General features: G+C 44.4%; 1 protein-coding gene across 11 annotated transcripts in view; it reads left to right on the forward strand.

The window, feature by feature from the left end:
• Nucleotides 1–23,041, forward strand: part of LOC133954857 (neuronal cell adhesion molecule-like) — a 77,068-nt gene that overhangs the window by 9,663 nt on the left and 44,364 nt on the right. For all 11 annotated transcript variants that reach the window (XM_062389371.1, XM_062389374.1, XM_062389379.1 and 8 more), the window contains exon 2: nt 20,318–20,402. The gene's annotated coding sequence lies outside the window, so the exon portion shown is untranslated. The remainder of the gene's footprint in view (nt 1–20,317; nt 20,403–23,041) is intronic.

Genomic DNA, 23,041 nt, shown 5'->3' on the forward strand with positions numbered 1-23,041 from the left:
ACGTCACCACAGGATCAGTAGTTTGTCACTCGCGGCTTCTTGCCATAGCAGGTAAATTAAATTCAAGTCAAAACGTCACAGTTTGAGATTTAACGAGTCTGCAACAACACAGCAGGACATGGTGGGTGTAGCTGCCGTAATTGCAGTGTGTTTTAGTGAGATAATGATTTAAAAAAAAGCGGATTTCATGCAGAGCTTCATCCGTATCGTTAACAATCCCCCAGCACTTTGAAGTCAAATTAGAAGTGTGTCTGTATATGAGTGGAAGCGACAGACAGATTAGAGAAGAGAATCTCTCCCTTCAGCCCCCCGCCCTCAAATCTCCCTTTTGAGACAAAACAAAACCCGATAAAGTATCTCCCCCCTTTGTCCTTACTTTTAGGGCGTGGGTTGGACGTATGCTCCGTTTGCTTTTCATCCTCTCCTTTGTTTGAGTGAAAGTACATGTTTACAGTGGTCGTTGCTCTTTAACAGGGCTTTAAAGAGTTTTCTGAGGAGAAGAAGTCACAACGGGAGGCCGCTATTGATCAGGTGTTTGTCCATAGGAGTAGGGGATGAAGGGGAGAGGAGGTGAGGAGGGTGAGGGGTCAGGATAGGGTGAGAGACGGGGAAGAGCCGGTGACCAGGACGTGCTCTGCCATTCACCAGGATGTAACCACATCTGACATTTTACGGCTCCCTTCTTTTGATGCTGGAAACAATGCACCTGCTGGAGGCCTGAGGACATGTTCTCTCCCAGTGTGTCCTTCCCAAATTCTGTAAGATCTCACTTGCTTGTGGTATCCTAGTATAATTATATAAACGACTCTTTCTTCTCGGACAATCAGTCTTTTTCTTTATCACTACAAAAGTTTTGGAAAGTTGCAGGATGCTCGTCCTCTCTTCTTGCCCTCTCACGGGATTCAATTGTTTGTGAGTGGTGTTCTCCAGTCTAGCATCAATTTGCAGCCAGAGCGAGAGCTGAAACTGCTCCTCTGGCCTCAAAACAAAAGCCCCTGAACTGGTTTCGCTCTACCTGTTTATCTAAGTTGTGATTCAGGCTGAAATGGGATTTCGTATTTGGAGTGGAAGCGGCAGCGTTTTAGCAGCAGTCGGGGCTCCGTCCTTGACAGCCATGGTGAATATATTCCTTCCAAACAACTGGCTTTAAGAATGACTCCTGATTAAAACCTACCACTGAACCAATGCACTGGTATGACTGAGGACCATGTGAAATCGTGCTATTTTATCCCTGTGACTCATATTGTCTGGAACTATAATGGAGTAGGTGGCCACAGAGAAGCCATGCAGGACAGCTCGTCATTGCACTTGAGTTTGATTGACACGCCACTTCTTCTTTCACATCAGACATGGTGAAATGGTTTAAAAGTGGCTCTTTTACATAACACTGGACAATTGCAAGCCTAACCTCTGTCATTCACCGCCGGGCCTCTGTGAATTCAAATTGGAGCAACCTCAACATATCTGGGTTTTGTAATGCTAAAATTAGCAGACTCTGAGGCATGTGCTTGATAATAGGGAAAGAAAACAGTGTTTCTGAGCTTGTTACCATTTATATTTACCAAAGATGGCCTCGGAAATGAGACTTAAATCATAGGTTTTTTTGGGTGGAAGTTTAATAAGGGAAGTATGAGTGGACAATATGATATGGATGGTATATGCAATATACATGTATTGATGTATATATATATATATATATATACACACATATATATATATATTCAGTTGAGAATGTTGGGCTTTTATTTTCATTCTTGAACTTGGAAGAACCGAGAATTCTCCACTTCTCCAGAGCTTTCAGCCACATCTCATGTAGATGTTTTAGTTGTTATTGCATGATGACAACTCTCCTCCTGGGGACAACAATCTGCCACCACATGACCAATACACCTTTAATCAAGGTGCATCTTCACATTTAGGCAAAAATCAGGTAAATATTTAATCATACCATGAAGCAGCCCTGCAACATTGTCGACAATGATAAAATATTACAAACAATATTGCAAAAATATCTGGTTGTAGGCCGTAGAGCTTGAACCCTAAATTGATTAGTCGAGTGACAGTTAAGTTATCACTGATTTGAGGTCAGGGTTATTTAATTACCAACTATTTTGAGTGTTTATTATTTGAGTCACAGTGCAAGCAAAAATGATTAATTATTGCTTTTTCAAGCCTTAAAATCAGAGGATTTATTACAATTTCTCATAAAAACTAGTGGCACTCAGTCAAGCTTATACCTCGGCCAAAACCGAACAGTTCCCCTTAATTAAATCAAAATGCACCAAATGTCAAAAACTCATATACATCAGATTCCTAAATGCCTCTGATTTATTTCTCATCCAGATCCATGAATTATTCCCTCAGAAAAATGGAGATGATGTTGAGAAATATCTGGCAAACCCTGAATCCTTCCCCTGATCAGAATCTGCACCAAAACTTTTATGGGTTCTTCTGTCTAGTTGTTTTTTAGTGTAATCCTGTTCACGAATAAATAGACATACAAGCAACCAACAAACAAAAGGGAGAGGATGAAAACACAACCTCCTTGGTGGAGGTAATAAACGAAAAAATCTTTGGCTCGTGGTTGGAGAATAACAGCACATTTCCGTTTGTGACTTTCAGATGATATTCAGGAGACACAGCACAGTTCTATCATTGTATTGTTATATCATCCTGGCCTCATGGGACAGGCTTTATTCAGTCCTTGCCTTTGCTCCAGTATCACTGTGCCGATTAGATGTTTTGAAGTGGGACAGTCACGCATGGGTAGTTATACTCTAAGCTTTAAACATGGATCTCTATGATCAGTGTGGCCACTCTGACTGTAACTAAGACAGTGCGGATTAAATACAACACAAGAAAACTTATTATTACTCCACATGGGCTCATTTAAATAACTTCTGTCATGGTGCCATGCTGTTCTTCTCTCTACCTCTAACTTGAAACTAAGCTTTCTCAGAGGAAACAGGATAACAGCCTCCTACAATACAGTGCATTGTGCTGGATGATTTAGAGTACTGTTGATTTATTTGTGGAATAAATGAACACATCTGTGACACAGAGACATTTTCCCTCATAGATCCACATAATGGCATCTCTCAGCCGCACTGAGTGCAGGAGTGCTACTCTAAATGTTTAATGGAGGGATAAGGGATAAGGGGCATCTACTGTCTCGGCCTGCATAGTGTCTCATTCCCACCTGGCCGAGCTCCAGTGCTCACTGCAGCACTCTGACCCACCACACTGCTGCATTCAGACCGGATACAAGGCCTCATTGGAGACTTTAAAGCTGTGCTGAAGTTATGCTGTGTATTGACAAAGTTGTGTAGAAGCTTCCGACTCCTGTTCTGGAACTTGGTCAGACTATAAAGTTCCTCATTCACTCTACTCTTGTGCACTCATGTTTTACTTTCTGGCTCCCCAGCCTCTGTGATGCAGTAGCACGCAGGTAGTTGCACCACCACCCACCAGTCTGTGTCCCCCCTCAGCCGTCCCTTCAATGGCTCTTTCACTGCCGCTCAGTGACAATGCATTTTTTTTTCCATGCCATAAAAGCAGATGCTGTATTATAGCGGCACAATACTGGGCCCATCTGAAACTGTTTTCCATGTGAATGGCACACCGGGATCAGGATGCCTACCACTGTGTGGGGCTTTTTGACTTGCCACTCCATTATGAGTGCACACTGGACGGAAAAGGAACGGGCAGCTTCCACTGGCATTGTGATCACTGCATAGAGAGAGGAAATGCACTATAAAATGCTGATCCAGGCTTTTCTTCCAGGTCTGGGACTCTTTATATTAACAAGAATGCAGAGATTACTGTGACATCGAAGGAGCTTGTCAGCATCCATACTCAGCAACAGGAAGGAAACTTGCAATTTAAATATTTGTCCACCCACAGAAATGGTTATGTCTATACAAATAAAGTAAGTGGATCTGTTTTGCCTCTGGACTTCCATCTGTAGCAGGTGTCCTCTTGACTCTGATCTTTTCAGACCTCTTTCTCTTTAAGTCAACAAATCAAGAGTTAAAAATTAAAGTGAAAACAGCTTTAGAGGCTTAAGCAGCAGAACAAAAAAGCCCTGCAGTTAAATGGTTGGCTTCTTTTGTGTGACTACTACCTGTCTTCTCCTTTGTTGTCGTTTTGTTGACAGAGAGTTGAAGAGGCTGCCCTTGTTCAGAGATGTCTGCCCTCAGGGGCTTGTTGCATGGTGCAGTCCTCCACACCCTATCCCTTAGAAACACTATTAAAACAGGGCCGAACCAGCACGGCCGCGTGACTGACTGAGAGCCTGTCAGCAAGACTCTTAGTTTCTAATTGAGCACTCAAGCAGAGAGGGACCTTGAGAGGCCAGAGGTACGAGGCCAGACGAGCCGGTTGGTCAGTCCCCCTTCGCAGACTTGATTTCAGGCTGAAGAAGGACCCGCTGCAGACAGGCACCACTCAGACCTCCTCCTGATGCTGGGGTGTCCTTGGCCCCCTCGCAGCACTCAGAGGGCTTATCCTCTCCGGCAAGGGCTCCTTGATGTCTCCAGTCGGTCATGTCAAGGACACACATCTGTCATGTCAGGAGCCGGGAGAAACAGCGGTAGCACCGGACACATAAAAGCCCGGACAAGGACACGTTAAAGCCCATAAACCTGACTCCAGTCCCACCTCAGAAGAAGGACGTCACTATGGGAAACAGGGAAGCAGCTGTGGCTGTATAAACCAATTGTATAATTACATTCCTGCCTGTGTAGTGGGTTGATAGCATGTTGCTTGTGTAGCTGAGGACACAATGGTGCTGGCTCCAGGTTAGAAATGTTTGAGCAGACGATTAACCTTGTACTGTGTAACTTCTTTTGTATCTAACACCCAGTGGAACACTCGGATGTATTACTCGGATGTATTACCAAATCTATAAAGAACAATCTATATTTATTGGTTGAACATGGGTAAAACATGTTCCCGGCCTTTAGGAAACTACATAAGCTAGGTGTATGTGTGGGGGGTGGGTAGGCGTGTTTCCACCCTGCCTCCCAGCACTGTGTTTCCCACGAGAGACACTTCAGCCAAAACTTAACTAGAACTTCTCCTGTGGTCATCGATAGGTGGATACTGATGAAGGACAATGTCACAAGGCACAGTTGTAATACTATAAATCAGGTCTTAGAATTGCAGACACTTGTTTGACTCTGGCAAGGAGAAAAGCTTTTCCATCGAAGACACCTGGTGTTTACAAGATGGAAAACTCTTTTAAACTTGCCTCCTTCCTCCATTTTGAATTATAAATAGTGGTGAGCTGTTCTTCCAAATTAAAACAAGTTCACAAAATCTTCCCTGGGCTTGTTTTCTAAGTTAGCAGTGCACATCTGTCCCATGTTGTTGAATCATTTCCCTGAGGAGAACAAGGTGTCCTCTCACAACTGCAGCAGTGTTAGTTTTGTTTTTCAAGAACGTGTCAAAGGGAAATTCTGTCTAAGTTGTGGATAACTAAGTACGCAGCGCAGAGAAATTACACCACTGAGGAAATTCATGCCTGGATACCTGCAAATGACGAGACTGTTGTCTCCGCCAAAATAAGAGAGGGCCTTTCCCTACAGCGTCTTCTTATCCAGTGTCTTTGACACGGTGCATTCAGCCAGAGCTCGTCTGTCAGCTTCATTTTGTCACTAATTTATTCATTTAAGCAGTTGCAGCCACATTCAAAGACAATGGCGCAGAAACTCTGAGTTGAATTAACCTCAATAATTATGCAGATTTGCGGAAAGAAAAGCTCAATTGTTACACACTTCTCAAAATTCCTGCCCCCTCCTGTGCTCGACATCCAAGCCGAATAAATTACCAGACCCTCCTCAGGATCCTCTTAGAGCAACACTGCACTACATTATTTGCGCGAGAATCGAACCCTGCAAGGTCAACCATTCCTGTTTATGTTTGCATCACCAATGGTTTTAACATAGTCCTCAGTCTAATGGAAGCGCTCTTGTTCAATGTGAGTGCATTATCGGGTGCCGGCAGAGCAGTGGATCCATTTTCTCGAAACATTTTAAAGGAATCCACTTTAAGTGTTTCCAATAAAAGGCCAGGTTTAAAGTGCTAATGGGGCATTTGATCAATACAAGAGCTTTTCCACCGTAAATACCAATGGTGGTTGAACACGGGTGCATTGGAATCCATTACGTGTTCACGTCAATGCCGGCGCCATTTGAGCTGCAATGGGATGTTTATGGATGTTGTAGTTTGGTCTAGTATCAAATCAGCCTGACATCCTATAACTGTAGAACCTCTTTCAGGTAAACACAATTCAATGTTGTCCTACAGTTACTTTAAATCCTGTCCTGGCAAAGATTTGGCCCATTCTATATGGGATGACATGAGATTTCTGTGCAAAAATATAAAAAATATAATTTGACATACATGAAAACACATATTTAAACCTAAGGAAAACTGTATATTCCATGTTTCATGCATTAACTTGCAGGAAAAGACAAGGAGACACGCTACAATGTTTTATTCTGTTAACTCCAAGACTTTCTCCAAGTTTCTCCAAAGTTCTGTTTGACATAACTTTATTCTACAGAGCTCTATTTTACAGATTTCCTGAATTCTTCTTCACAATCCCTTCTAATTACAAGTATATCTGCAATGTTACTTCTCCAAACAAAGTTATGACAAAAAACATTTTCACAATTTCTCACTGGGTTATTAATATCCCCTTCGTCTGCCTGCTCACTTCCATATCAAATAACTGAGAAGCACAGATCTCCCAGTTAAACCTCCCATTCCAAACATACAATAAGCTCTGATGCATGTTTGTCCCATTTATTTACACTGTGATTCATTTTTCGGATTTCAAGATTTCCGATACAGTTTCATTATTTTCGATGTGATAATAAAGCTTGACCCAGCCTGTTGACCTCTAATAGCCTGTGCCGAGTCACCAATGTCCGCTGGAAATGAAAGTTACATGTTTCCATGGCCTGGGCTGTTACATGAGCTTGACCTCTGCCTGCACAGGGGATGGATGTTTCCAGTGAGGCTTCACAAGTGCTCATTCGCCTATAGCTTAATGCTTGTCAGTCCAACTTATTGTCGACTATTGTATGTAAAGTTGCCACAATAGAAGAAGTCATTACAGAACTTAGCCGCGCACTAATGCACACGCTGTTGCCGCGCTGTGTCACTTCAACAAACAACACCTCTGACTGTTGGTGAAACAAAACAAGCTGTTTGCCCGACCTACATCTTACATAAATCGCTTTTAATAGACACATGAAAGAGTAATTGATAATTGGAGCTGTTGACACTGACATCCTGACTTTAATTCAAAGCGAGCATTTTTAAACTGAGTGTAACCGCAGGTCAGAGTGATGAAATCCGGCCTTAGATATAATCACACAGTTGAGATAATAATAATGTATTTGCTGAATGTGGAAGAACAACAATAACAGAGGCCCATTTTCAACAAGGGCGGCTGAAACCCCTGCCTAATGCACAGCGCAGAGGAGGAGATGAAAGCCTCCCACCGACAGTGAGGCTGGTGCTCAGCCGTCTCAGATGAAGGCTGCTGATGGATCCGGAGAGTAGGAAGCCCAGCCAAGTTGTTTTTTCGAATCGGAGCAGACTGATTCCAACAAAAGTCTCCTCCTCATTGTCTGTGTTTACTTTGAATTGGTTCATCATCTGCAGCTCTAATGATGCAGGATCGGTCAGTGGTGGCCTGCGTCTCTTATCATGGTTCTTTCTATATTATGTTGTGTTTTCACTCATAGTGACCACAGCCTCCTCTAAATGCTGCTGGTTACTCAAAGACAAGATGTACCGAGTGTGTGTTTGTGTGTGTTTAGGGATATTCCTCGTGAGGTTGAATTATTGATGCAGTGTAAACCCAATCTGGCTCATGGCAGGTGTGTGGTGCGCTGTTTGCTGTGTGTAAGTGTGTGTGTGTGTGTGTGTGTGTGTGTGTGTGTGTGTGTGTGTGTGTGTGTGTGTGTTTGTGTGAGAAGTTGTCAAACTGGAGGAAGAAGCAGTGCTGTAATTAAAAGCCAGCACAGTCTGCAGTCCTGCTCACACACATTCAGCCTTTATCCATATAGATTTGAAATGTAGTGCCATGACCACAGCAAAGTTCACAGATACTGATGCTGCACAGAAAACAATCTACTTCCCTCCTCCCTCCTCTTCTTCTACTTCTCCCTTCAGTCTCAGTTGAGCAGTGCATTGTTTTTCTCTCCCTCTGTCTCGCTCTTTGTGCTCTCCTCTCTCGCTCGCTCGCTCACAAACTTCACAATATGCCACACTCGAGCTGCAGCCGTCTTTTATTGTGCAGCATGCAGACAAGCTGCTCGGAGCCGAGCAGTGATATCATCCCATTGTGCCTGTGCTGTCACCTGCACCGAGGAGCACGGGGTCCGGGCAGGAGAGGGGAGGAAGAACGAGGTGGATGGAGAAAAGGAGGCAGGAGTCTCAGGAGAAAGAAGACATGCAGGGGGAATGGAGGACAGCGTGGTCTCCCTCCACTGGGCCAGTTAGGAGACCTCTGCAAAGACTCCTGGGACAAACATTAGAGAAGGACAAGCAGTTACATAACCTACTGTGTTTTCTTAGTGTCTGTCCGTCTGTTAGTTAACTGAAGTTCGCCGAAACTACTGGACCGATAACTAAAAAGCTTGGTCCGACATTTGTGTCTGTTATTCAACAATAATTTGTTAATATGCTTGATGTGAAATCATAGACACTCGTAGGACTTGTTTGACATATACACTCTACTGTGTCATCCAAGTTTAGTAAGAACCATCCTTTCTCTGATCCGTCCACTTTCTCAATACTTTCTCACCACTTTACCGCAGCAGAATTACAGGCAAGGGTATTTTTTGGTCAAACACATGACTATGCTGCTCTTTCTCTATACTTTACCCTGTAATTAACTCTAATCACTCCATCTCCTCATGTACAGATGTTAAATGTGGAAGCCTCAAACAGCCTGATTCTTTTTTTTTTTCCCTCTAAGGACTTTAATGTTGGAGCCAACCCTTCTAATACACTAGTAATCATTTTGAACATTTCTGATCCTGTCCTAGAACTGGTACAGTGTAAGAAGGCCTATATTCCCTTCTGTTTAATGCTTCAGTTGTTGTATTGAGAGGCAACAAGCTGATAGGTGATCTTTAGAGGTACATATAGACAAAACATTGGGCCAACCTGTTTCAAATACTGTAAACAGGGTCTCGCCAAACAGCTGCACAACCTCACACGCACACACACACATACACTTACATTATAAGCTCACACCTTTGCAGATTATTGTAGCAAGAATGCACACACTCTTCTCTTTTTCCAAAAAAACACACACTAACGACTCTCACACACACACAGCAGCTAACGAGCCGACACCTCCACATCTTCATTGTCCTTTTTCACCACTGCTCCTCTCATTTGCTCTTGCCTTTGGCACATACTTTCTTTCTCCGCTCTCCTGTATTTCCCATCTCTCCGTCTCCCTCCCTCTGCATTTTTATCTCAGCACCGGCAGCAACCTTGTGTGTGTGTGTGTGTGTGTGTGTGTGTGTGTGTGTGTGTGTGTGTGTGTGTGTGTGTGTGTGTGTGTGTGTGTTTGTTTGTGTGTGATTGTGTAGACTGGCTGATTAAACCCTTCAGCGCTTTCTCCCTCACAACTGGCTGAGTCGTCTGCACCTCAGCACCACTAGCTAACTTTGGTTGGTTTCACTTATATCAAAGTTATTTTCATAGGAATATCTGTGAGCAGTATGAGTTTTAAAGCAGTGAACACATAATGTGTTTTATTAAATTTTTTCTGTTCAGTCATTGAGCGCAGTATGGATTGTGCATCAGAGGTGGAGTGGGAGGAGGTGAAAGATCAGATTGTCAGTTTCTGGATCCACTAGAAAGACCATGACTTTGTGTTTGTGCTATTAAAAAGTGAGAAGCCTTCTCTGATGCTTCAAGGTTTTTCTCCTGGCTTTTTCTGTGTTTGAGGGGAAACTTTTTTGTAGCCTATGGAAAGCCTTCAGTTCACTGCAGGTTCTCCAGCAGGTAGCTCTCCACAGCTGGACTCGCTTGAGTTTCTTAAAGATGTTTCACTGCTAGCACCATTTTTATTTATTTTTAAAAAATCTGGATCTGAGTGTTATTCTTGTCACATGCTTTACATTTTTAGGGTTTTTAGTGTGAATCAATGTTATTACTGAATACTTGTGTGGATGGAGATTGTTTTAGTTTTTAAAATAGCATTGTTTTTCTCCAACTACTTGACAGCCCCACGGTTCCTTCTAAAATACTGTGGTTGCTTTTGTGTGGTGGACACAGTATGTGGGTCTGGCTCTTGGGGGGTTTAGGTCGTGGAGACAGGTGGTGTGAGAGCCGGACACAGCGTGGGTGAGGATGAAGAAGAGTAGATGGAGAGAAATCTCATTCCCCTCCCGCGGCACTCCCAGGATGTCTTCTGGAGACACCAGGCTCCCTCAGCTGTTGTTATGGTTCCCTAATGAAGCCTAATGAATGCTAATGAAACGTAATTCAGCAATGGCGGTCCAACAGCTCTTTACTTCTTAAGCCGGGTTGTAAAGTAACGGGTGCAAAATGGTTTTTCACAACGTTAAATAAAACTGCAGTCCAGCCATCCGGTCTGTGGACGGTGTGTAATGCGTCAGTGGTGCGAGCTGTTTGTTGCTTATGGCTGCAGTGTTGCTCCCAGTAATGAACAGTCTGGATGACGCACCCCCCCCCCCCCCCCCCCCCCCCCGCAGCATCGATCGCACACTCTCACACAGACGGCGGATGGAAATTGGTCCTGGTGGGGAAGGGTAGGAGGTGCACACATGCCTGCACCTTCTGTGGACACATATGGAAGCAGGGATCAGCACACATACATACTGAGTGTGTGTGTGTGTGCGAGTGTGTGTGTGCGAGCGTGTGTGTGCGAGCGTGTGTGACAGTGTGTGTTTATTGACGTCTGTGGGTGCTCACTGGGCCGAGGATGATCTTCTTATTGGTGGCAGTATGGAGCTTATAGAGAGGACCGTGCTCGGCAGGCCTTTCTCTCCCTTTGCTGCAGAAGTCGCTTGGACGTCTTCCACCTCCCCTCACGTCCTCAGCTGGTGCTCTCTGCTGTTGGAGACAGGCCCGACACACACTGTGTCAAAACCAGGCTGTAGAGTTTCCTCTCCTGCCTCATTACCACATGAATAGTTGCCATTTTGCCTTATACTGTATTACTATTGTTGGCAAGTCACTCAATGTCGCTGGCTCGAGCATGGTGCGCTAACAATAGCCAAATGAGGAGGGGTTCCTCTGTCAGATAGTGAAAATTGGTTTTATTATTCAGCTGTATTACATGAGTTTAATGATTACCCGCATAACAACATGTTGTATGCAAGCCAGCAGTTTTTCACCTCAGTGGGATTATCATTAATAATTCCATATTGCAGTGAGAAGCTGTGCAGCACAACAAACAGAAGAGCTGACAGACATTACTCACAAATCTATAGCAACTTCTGGGAACAGTCAGACAAATATAATGTAGTAAACTGCTTTAATATTGTTCTTCACAAGTTTGATTACTTTTTAGTTCTTCCGAGACCAAAAAACATGCGATGTCCATCCAGTGGGTTTGCTGGGATTTATTAGAACTTTGATTTCTGAAGCTCTGGCCTCTACTCCCTATGGTAGCAGTGAACTCTCTGCAGTAATGACTGAGATCTGGATTGCCAAAGATTGATACAACAAACACAAAGTCAGTCATACACGTGGGAAACACACCCAGGTGGTGGCTGGGGTTTAGGGGGTCGAGCGGGTCGTCCTCAAACATGTGTGTGAATTCATTGGTGAATAGAAAAACTGTTCTGCAAAGCACATTGCTTGGTCATCAAGACTAAAAAAGAGCTATATAAATACAGACCTTCATTGACAGATTACCCTCTTGGTCTAGATTTGTCCCAGTGTTCTTGCTGTAGTCTTGTACATTCCCAGTTTGCCTCTGCAGAGAGACACGGTCACAAACGATCAACTGCCAAGACGAATTACGTGTTATCAAAGTACCAGCTTGTTAACACAGCTAGGGTCTCATATTATTTACACATTGTATTGTCAAACAAATACTCTGGCGAAGCAAACCAGAGTAAACAAACCCTGGCGAGCCTGGCGAGCTGGAGTGTTTGTTTAAAATTGTATTATCGTCTGGCTGCTTGATTTGCGTCCTGTTGTTCGTTGCTGCATTTCCACATGTTCACAGTTTACTCTGTGAGCGAAGTGTCACTACTGATGAAACCATAAACTCTAAATGAGAGTGGAGTAGAATGATGTATTAACAGCGTGCATCACAGAAACAGAATTAATGGGAATAACAGTGACGGGAAATAGAAAATGAGGCGGGTGCTGCTTAAGCTGCTGTTGAGTTGAACTGTAGTCTGTTTCCAGTTGCGCCAGTAAGGATCTTTGAGTCAGAATGAAATACGGTACATGACCCCACAGGTCCTTAACCTCAGGGACGGACTGCTCCTTGTGTGTGTGTGTGTTAAATCTCTTCTATTCTACACGTTCTTTGTTGTTGTTTTTTACTGCGCTCTCTCTGCCTCTGTCTCTCTCCCTCTGTCCTTTGCATTTTCTCTCCATCATCCTCTCTGTTGTGTGTGAGCATGTTAACACTCCAGCTCTGTCACTGAGCCTCATGGCACCATGGAAACCAGTTGCAGCATTCTCTATCTGTGTCTTGGTGTGTGTGTGTGTGTGTGTGAATTTGTGTGTGTGTGTGTGTGTGTGTGGTGATGGGCGGGGATCAGAGTCTTGTTTTGTTTCAAAAAGCTGAGGAGAGGTCGCGGCCGTCCCTGTGGGCCTCTTGCTGTAATTCATGTAAATTCCCTTAAGACCTCGGCCGCTTTGTTTTCCACATTGTCCCCAAACCTGAGTCTGATGCCTGTGTCCTCCACGCAGCTCGATGCAAAGTTAACGTTTTATTTTCATCATGGAGAAATTCCTTCACTTTCCTTTGATACATCAGAGGAGCAACATTGGCTGAAACGGATACCACAGGTTAGCGTGACTGTGCTGCAATTGGATGATACCAGACCCTTGTGTGTTATTGTGTTGAAATGAGTTCAAAATTGACACTGACATGGACCAGGACAAAGCGACACGTTTGCCAGAGGACAGTGCTCGTCTCTCATATCAAAGCACCGTAATGGCTTATTACTTAATGGAGAGTCAAATTTGAACAATTACTGATTTGATGTGAGCTCCAGAGCATCTAAGTCAAACAAACATGTGTTGAAAATTACTTGTAGGAACGTGTGAGTGGCGAGCGTTAGAGAACTAAATCATCGGTGCTTGTTCTTTCATTCTGTCTCTGACAGCAATGAAGCATTTTATAAGTGTCTCCCCCTCCCCCCCCCCCCCCCCCTGTGCCCCACCCCGCCTTGATAGCCTTGTGAACCCAGCCCCTTATTCTCTTCACGAGCCAATCATATTTCACTCCCATTCACGTCCCTGAATGGGAAACTCAAAAGGGAGTCCTCATCAAGAACACCCACTGATAGGCGAATGCATGCAGGCACACACACGAACACACACACACACACACACACACACACACACACACACACATGCAGACAGTTCTAGTTAGGAGGGCTTGGTCTGGACCACAGCATGAACTTTGTTCTGTTAAAAGTTGCCATTGAAATATGCAGTTGCCATTGAAATATTGTTCTTCTATTGGTGTGGTGACAAAGAGCAGGGAGGGCGGCAGTCCTATCCCAGTGTGAGTCTGAAGGAGCAATGGGCCGGCGGGGATCACCCAGTGTCTCTGCTCAACGGAGTCAGTGTGCAGAAATAATGCCCATTAAACTTGGTCAATCACGCCCCCTCCCTCAATGAAATATGCCCCTTTCACTCATTTCACACCACAATCTATACACCTCTCCGCCATCCATCATCTCGGAAAGATGTCTGAATGCTTTTATTTATGATACATTTTTCAAATTAACGGCTTCTTACGGCGTGACGTTAGATGCTGAGACAGCTTATCGTGCTGAGTTATGTTATGGAGAAAGCGAGTGAAGTTGTCCATTAGTAAATTGAGGTGGATTTCCAGCGTCGAGGTTTCAGGTCTCTCGACCACCGGTGAAGCTCCGACGGTCTTCAGCTTCATGGTTTCATCCTGGTATGTGGGTGGAAATTATATACTCGCGGTGGCATGTAACAATGACCATGTTGTGAGGCCATTGAGCGTGCCCCAGTGGTGTCATATTGCTGTGTAGGATTATTAAGTAGTGAGTCCCACAACTGCAAAGGAACACTACACCAGTAAAGACACAATGAGTAAAAGTGCCAAAACCACAAAGCAAAACTAATCCATGACAAGTAAAAGTCCTGTATTTAAAATCGTACTAAAAAGTTCACAGGAGTACTACCTAAGCTAATAAGAACCAATTACATTTCAGTGTGGATTTGGCTGAGGGGCCAGATCGAGGATTTTTTTGACTGTCTTTAATATTGCAATAACTGGTATTTCAACTATTTCAAAATGTTCTAATTAATGGTAAATTCCCGGATCTTAATGAAAATTATCAGGTACATTTAGGGAATTGATATCTGAGTGTGTGACATTTGAAAGGAGCTTTAAGGGGACTGCAGGGCCTCTGCAGAGGTATGAGAGCCCTTCTAGTCTGTCAACTATCTTGGTATCGAAATTAAAACTATTGGTTCAGCAGCACAATCATTAGATATGAAGTTGTATTACACTGTTTATACACAGGAGTGTGCTTGCAGCTGTTTACTATCAGAGCCACTCATTGTGGAGTTATAACTTCAGTAGTACATGATTAGGTTGTTCAGTCCAGTGGACTAGGGCCCCTCTGAGGGGTCATAAGATCAATTTGAAGGGCCAAGGAAAATAAAGCTCTACAACATAAATCAATTTCATTTATTTATTTTTTTGCTTTGGATTTAGAGAGGAAATGTCTGTTTGGGTATACTGGTAACATCCCATAGATCATGACAAGGGGCCAGACTACATAGTGTCATAAGAGGTCACAAGCCGACCAGTTACACTTACATTGTTTACACTCATTATTGGCTTTTATATGTAAAATATTAATCATTAACGTAAATTACAAGGATAAAGTCCGGTGTAGTGGAGGCAATTAAAGTAACCCAGACTTTTAATTGTTCTGTACATGAGTTAAAGTATTAAGTTTCATTCCACCGCTGTGGCCCAAGAGGCGAGATAAAGTGTGAAATAAAGTTGAGTGGATACCGGAGTCTAAATTATTGTTCACTCCGGTGGAAAATGTTCATTGAGACAGATTATGTTACATTTCTGTGCTTTTGTAGTGAGCGGGGCATTATTTAGAGGCCAGGCCAGAGAATAGTGACTCTTTCAGACCATTGTTACCCTCTGCAACCATAGCTAACGGATGCCAAAAGACCCTTTTCTCTTACATCTATTCTCTTACAACGGGTTGCAATAATACCGATGAGGAGTCTGCAATAAATAAGCCTCCCCTCGCTGAGTCCACTAGATTGGATTGCAGGGGTGACATCTGTTGAGTGTAGGTGAGCACTTTCTCACTGTATGGGAAAGGAAGTCTTTAGGATGTGCCTCAAGGCGTTTTCCTTTTATCTGCGTGGCTGTGCTGCGTCTCCTCCACCTCCGCCCTCTATTGAACATGTAGAGAGCTGCATTGACACCAGCACAATCAGTGCAGCTGACAGTTGTTTTCATGTACACCGGGGAGCTAGTTGATTTAACATGCAATCATAGTGTCATTTCTACATTCATGCTCTGCCAAATGCACATGGCAGGATGTTGTGCTCTGTCTTCTCCTCATCCCGCTGACAGTTACACCCCTCACACAGAAATAACTTTTTTTAATATTTAATGCTCTTGCTCCAAATTTGAGTAAAAATAAACAAACCCCACCCGGTAACTTTGTAGATTCTAATAGTTGTACATGTGATACCAGGAAATGTTTAACCCCCCCATTGTAGAGAGAGAAAAGGTTGTTTTAATCCCTCTGTGAGAGAGGAGGGAGGGTCAGGGGAGGGACGTGGGAGGAGGGGTTGTGGGTGTGTTGGTGGGGTGGGGGGGCAGGTTTTGTGAGAGAATGGGCTCCTCTCTCCTCGCTGTCAGTCAGTCACAGCAGACACGTCGAGGAATACGCAGCCTCTGGGATTAACACAACCGAGCGGCAGATGCACACGCCGGGGGGATTTACCTTCATTTACATGTGCAGAGATAAAGGTGATGTATGTGATGCGCACTGTGTTTTTGTTAATAGCAGCCATGTAATCACCTGATGCTCTCAGAGATCTGCAGGGGAACAAATCCACCGGTTCTCTTTCGGGATGCTGTTCATGCTGAACCAATGAAAGGACCTGGATGATTTCACTGCTGAGACTCTCAATCCATTTGTGTGTTTACATAAAATGAATAATCAGAAAATGGTTTTATTTTGTTCTGTATAAAGGAAAATCGAAAAATATTTAATGCTATAAGCTTCTCATTTGTGAGGATTTCTTCTCCCTATTATTTTAAGCGATTATTAAGTTAAATAATTGTTTTAGAGTTCATCAGACGAAATAGACATTTAGTGTTCAGCTTTTGGAACGTGATAAACTCTAAACCTCTAAATGATTATACGATTTCAAATGTAGCAATGGTTGATTAGTTGATTTGCAATGGTCAAATAGCTTCTGTTTCATGGAATTTTATTTATTCTCATTTTATGTCATTCAGTTTTTTAACATTTTCATGGATAGTTTGCACTTTGCCAGAACTTTCATACAAACATGTCTTCTTTCTTCGACTGAACTCAACTTATCTCCTCCTTATTGTCTTTGCTCTGTCTCTGATGCAGCGTCCCTCAATGTAAAACGTCTTTGATGGGAAAAAAAGAAAATTGTTATTTCTCTCGTCTTTGGTGTAGCAATGATGCTTCACCGGGAAAGGGTTATCTTCTACAGCCACACTCTTCCTCTTATTAGCCAAGAGCCTAAAATGAATCCCGCAGGCCACTATACTGCCTAGCCCCCTTCCACACACACACACACACACACACACACACACACACACAGACAGGTAGTCACACACATCCAGATAACACAGCCTGGAGGAGCTAGAGTCTCATTAGAGAAACGTGTGACATCTCATTTTCTGACATTATCTGGTGTGAGCAATTCTTATTCAACCTGTGGACATCTCACTTTACTCTACATGCATCTGAATGTGGGAAATTGAAAACACACTCTATGTCCCTGGTCTTAATTAGAGCAGGGTTTTGGTAGCTGTGTTGTCTGCGTATAGCCAGCATACATATATATTATATATACAGTATATAAGAGACTTATATTGTATTTTTTTATTACCTCTGCTAAGAAGGTCATGGCTTTACTCCTGTCCATTTGTGTGTTGGTTTGTTTGTGGGCAATTATGTGGAGGGGCGGGGCATAATAACCCAAGGCAGACCTGGTGAAGCCTATATGGGTGCCATTCTAGTTGATGATGCAATTCAGTTATTTTATTTATAGCAGCTAACATGTAGCTTTGTGCAGCTTGTGCTGTGGTAGTAGTACTTACTGCGCCCTCTTCTGAGCTCAATTGCCAACTATTATCAATATATATTGGTGATATGTTGGTTTATTAACACAAACAGACATTTCGTCATTTGATCCTTCGTTAACCTCGGAGTATTGATTTGAGCACTTTTCAGGATGTTTGTTACCCGCGGGTTTGCCTCATGTGTCAGCTCTTAGCTGTAGTCCTTTCAGTGTTGCTGTGCTGTCTCCGCATCCATCAGCTGTGTGTTTTTGTTTGTCAGCACTCGTGACAGGAGAGTGCTCCTTGAGGTAACCAGGGCATTGTGTGTCTCTCCCACTGCCCACTGTCAGAATCCTGTGGTCGGCTATTTCCAGTCTCGCTCCTCCGCCCCCTTTCCTCATCACCATGGCAGCAGAGTTAGGCCGACTCGGCGGTGACTGAGGGCAGAGGTGGGTTGGCGGGATGGCTGGCCCGATGTCATTGGGGGGGGGGGGGGGGCTCTTTTGATGGGATCAGCCTTCAGGATGTAGAAAGGTCATTTCGGCGGTTTGTCTTGTTCATTGAACTCAGCTGCAATCAGCTGATTTGTAGCTGTTGGCACAGTGAGGAGGAAATGATGAGATGGAAGGTCGAACTGAAAAAGACGACCGTTGTGCCGTCGTTCTCTGTTCAGGTGTCAGCAGTAATATAATGTGATGCTGTGTGTTTTTTGTTTTTAAAACAGGTTTGAAATTCAGAGCTTTCAGGTATTTATTGAGCTTTCCATAAAACTATTTACTGCACAAACTCAGTGTATTTGTAAAAAAGCTTGAAGTAAGTAAACTTGTTTTGGCAGAAGTCGTATTAAAAAACATCTAGTAGTCAGGCTTCGCAGTGTGCGGCAGCTGCAGGGTTGAATCTCCGGTGGCACGAGAGTCTTGATCTTCGGTCTGAGCGAAAACAACTAAAAACACATCTGTGGTTGTGAGAAACAGAACAAATGTGAAATTGTGTGTTTCACGATTTGTGTGTGTTTGTGTAGTGAAAGTAGTGTTAGAGCAGCAGCGTCTCTCAATGGGACCTCCAGACTTGTTATTTAGAGCAGCAGACCGGAGTCGATAAGCCTTCGCTGGTAAATTGGATTGGCTTCTTCAGTCGTTTCGCCCATCAACTCCTTCAGGTGTGTGTGTGTGTGTGTGTCCATTGTGACAAAGTTTGAGGAAAGTTTTGGATAATAAACAGAGGAGAGAATAGAAAGGTAGAAGCAGTCTGCGTTGGAAGTCCCCACGTTAGAGCTGATAGACTGATCAGAGAGCAAGGGCAGGAGATTCAAAGAGAACTCTGTGTTTACAAAAGAAATAAAGAAATGGAGAGAACAAAGACAATCAGGTGACAGGCATGAGGAGGACATGGAGGAAAGGTGTCGTGAGGAGGGTATGTGAAGGAGAAGTAACATTAAAAGTAGCTTTGAATTGTAAATGCCTGACACCATTTTACATTAAATCCCACATCTGCACAGGGTTTTAGTCTTTAGGATGTGGAGCCTGAGCAAAAATTAGGAACAAGGTGAATGAAATGAAGAAGGACAAGTCAGTGTGTGAGGGCTGGAAAGAGACGGAGCTTGACGTGAGTAGGTTAATGAAAAGCGGCAGAGAAAAGAAAAAAAGAGTGAATATGTTTCGACAGGACATCGGCTTTGTCTGGATCATGACGCAACATGTACGTCCCCAAGTCTCATGATCTGAACATCTGTCAAATTGTCATGTTGAACTTTCATTTGTGAGCCAAAGAGCAAAAAATCTGTCATCTTTAGAAATCCTCTCTTAAGCTGAGACGGAAGAATGGAGGAGGAGAGGGGGGGATGCAACTGGGCAGAAGGCAATAACAAACACATATTGAACACATGTCAAGACAAACACATTCTGCTGATTCACGACGCCGTGGGAGGTCCTGACCTGGACTGCTGGAAATATTCTGACAAAAAAAAGAAGGAGATGAACTGAGAGGGGAAAAGAGGACAAAAGGAGTTTGGTCGAGGAGGTTAACGATGGAGGAGAGATTGAAAATGAAGATTACCAAAGAACAGAGAAAAGATGAGGACAGGAGGTGAGCGAGGATGAGGACAGGGGTGAGGATAGCAGTACGTAACAGGGAGGAAAGGAAGCACAGGACAGAACAGGCGAAGATAAGAGAAGAAAAAGGAGATGAGACAAGACAAGAGGAGCGACAGGGAGGAGAAGTGTCTCTTCTCCAGCTTCCAGCCGCAGGCTTGTGTGTCTATCAGTTTGGATTACACACTCCTGCCTCGGAAAATCCGTGTCCGCACTCTGGTTTACACAGCTAGGGTGTTTGCTTTCTTTTCACCACCACAACTTGTCACAGTTGGGAGTGTTTTAAGTGCATTGCCACCGAGTCAACACACTCACGCGTGATTACGCTTCGAAAAAAGACAATCTCTCCTTTCCCTCCCTCACCCTGCGTTTGATAAGAAGAGGAGATTTCATGCCGGAGCTTCCTGGTGTGTAATCTGTGACGGAGCAGGAGACTTCCTATACGCAAAGGGTTTCTGCAGATTATAATAAAACCAAACATTGAGTAGTAGGCCCATTGTGAAGTCAAATGCGCTGGAAATATGCATAACGGTGCAAAAGTTCCTCCCTTGAAAGCTTATTAAGAGCGGCTGGATTCCCCTATCTTGGTTTAAAGTCCTGGTGGTTGTACTTGAGGACGAGAGGAGCGGAGAGAAATAAATTATGAAAACTAAAACTGTGCTATTCTCTTCTATTTGTGTTTGAGCAGATTGAAGAAAAACCGAGAAGAAAAAGGAACAAGGCGACTGCAGCCGGGGAGGAGCAGGAGAGAGGGGGGGTTCCGGGTTTCTCTGGTAAGTTGGAATATTTATTTTTCTCTCTCCGAGTCTCAGTTAATTTTTTCCCCCTCATCAGATCATCTCCACCGGCAACATCTTTTTTTTTCCAAAACAGCGTGAGCTTCTTGTCCTTTTCGGAATCAAACGTTCCTGTTCTTCCCCTCCAGTGGGATGTGGACACACACAAATGTCAGTCTGTGTGCCAGTGCCTAACAAGTGTCGGCCGTCCAAATGTCTTCATCCATGACGCTGCCGGAGCCTGAATGTATTCCCGCTGACGCTCGCTGTAGAGCTGCTTAGTCTCGGAACATCTTTTAAACCGTTCCACCGCTACGACTCGTCCTCTCGGTGTCTCTGTGGCGATGCCTGTTCTTCGGTCCTGTCTGTGGAGGCCGAGGTCACCGCTTGCTTCACTGGCGTTTTGTCCACTTTGCAAAGTGTGTTTTTGTCGCAGCCTCCATTTTGGCAGAAAGGTTTGGCAGGGGACTTTGAAAAACAACAACACAACGCCGGCATCTCCAGTGTCCCAGCTGTCCGTGTGATGCATACGGTCGTCAAGGTAACACTCCCCCTGCTCGCTCACCGCTGCGACAATTGGACGTCGACACTTAGAAAACCACAAAATAGCACTCGGAGACTAAATCTGGCCATGTGCCGCTCTCTTGTTGACGCATAATGTGTCGTAATGGAGCGCGCAGGGGTGAGAGAGCCGCCTAATGGCAGTCGCACAATTAAGAGCTAGAGTCTCCGTGTGCATTAGAGCCCGGAGAATTGACTCTCAGCTCGTTTCTTTAAATGACCCTGTGCAACCTTTGGCCCAACCCCTGATTACGGCTGTTCAGAGAGTGGGACGCAGGGAGGAGTGGATCTAATTCTCTGTGAGTGGAGGTGACACGGTGCGGTGTGCATCCACCGCCCCTGTGGAGTGTGGAGGAAGGCTCCCCGGCCCCTGTTGCACGCCGAGCCGAGGAGGGACTCGTGCTGCTGAGCGTGTTTTTATTTCGGGCCGATTTGTCTCCCTGCTCTTCCTCTGCCTCTCCGGTCATTTCTCACTGAGGCTCTCATTCTCCTCTCCACTTGTCGCTGCACCGTGCCAGCGGGTTGTTGTTGTGAATGCGCCCTGCCTGTCAGGGAGGCTGAGTCCACAGTTTTCAATGGCCGAGTCATGGAGGGCCACACGTAGGAGCTGCGCACTGAATTTGCAGTTTGAAACACAGTGAGGCGTGAAGCGTCCATTGTGAGCGGCGGCATTCAGGGTCCCCGGCGCTTCAATGGAAGGCTGCAGAGGTTTCTGTTTCCCTCCACACTGCCGCCTTTCACTGGCTGCTCTCATGTGGCAGGCAGGGAGTGTGCTATTATCACCCATGTTGGTGTGTTCTGATGCAGAGTGGGGGAGGATGGGAAAAAAACACATCAGGAGGATCACCCAATCAGAGCTTCGGCTGTCCAGAAATAGCTCTTCATGATTCTGGCTTTTGATTTTAAATCTTATGAGACAGAGTTACATAATCTTCTACAGCGCAGTCAGAAAGTATAATAATGCATTGTCCTTTTCTTACTCTTTAAGTGTTGCCTTTTAGTTTGATAGGCATTTGATATTGTTGTGAGCACCATGAAGTGCACATTTTAAGACAATCACCATCTTTAGAGCCCAAATTTTTGCAAAGTGTTGCAGGACAACACACAGAAAAGGCAACCAAGGTGTTTTATTGCCAAACGCAATTCAGTCTCTTGACTTCCTTGAGTGAAGCCAAAAATCCCCTGGCACGTGTTCAGGTGGCTTCAGGACAGGCCTGGCCGGGGGACGATGCCAACACCGGGGGACGATGCCAACCATCTTGCCCTTGTCTTTTATCCAGGCACTAACAACAAAGAATATTCAACTAAATTACATTTTTCGATATATTTTATATTTGATATATCATAGCAGGCAATTGAGATCTGATCACGATTGGTCACAGGAGACACATTCAGGATCCACTCTCACCCCAGGTGTGAACACGTGTACTCAACAGTGACTCAACTGCTGATCAGATCCCTCAGGACCAACGTTAATACCGGGTCTGAACGGGGCCTGAATCGACCGTAGGTGTGAGAGTTAATAGTTGCTTCTCTCTGTATATCGACCCTATGATGGGCTGGGGACCTGTCCAGGGTGCAACCTGCCTCTCACGCATTGACAGCTGGGATCGGCTTTAGTCTCTCCACTGGCTCACGATCCTAAGAAAGGAGATGGATGGATGTTTTATAAGGCTACAAAAAAGTATGTAACTCCTACAATGAAAACTGGACTGAGCCAATGACCCCTCATTTTCATTTATACCCCCTGCACCTGAACAGTGTCATCATCCACTATGAATGAAGCTGCAGCCTTTCTCACATGCTGGGAAAGTACAAGTGATGTTACGCAGCTGCACTTCTGAGATCAGACCAGTTGCAGATGAATATAGGGATTCATGCATGCACGCACACACACACAGACACACACACACATACACACACATAGAGGGCCCCTGGGCAGATCTCAGCGCACGTCGTTTCAGATGAGCACGTCAAGATATTTCTCTCTATAGGTGTCTCTTTGATACGTGCCTGACGATTCTCCTTCGGTTCTGTGTCAACACTCTTGTCTGTGCATGTTGTGTTCAAAAGCA

The sequence above is a fragment of the Platichthys flesus genome, chromosome 6 (genome assembly GCF_949316205.1).
Source record: "Platichthys flesus chromosome 6, fPlaFle2.1, whole genome shotgun sequence".
NCBI lineage: Eukaryota > Metazoa > Chordata > Actinopteri > Pleuronectiformes > Pleuronectidae > Platichthys > Platichthys flesus.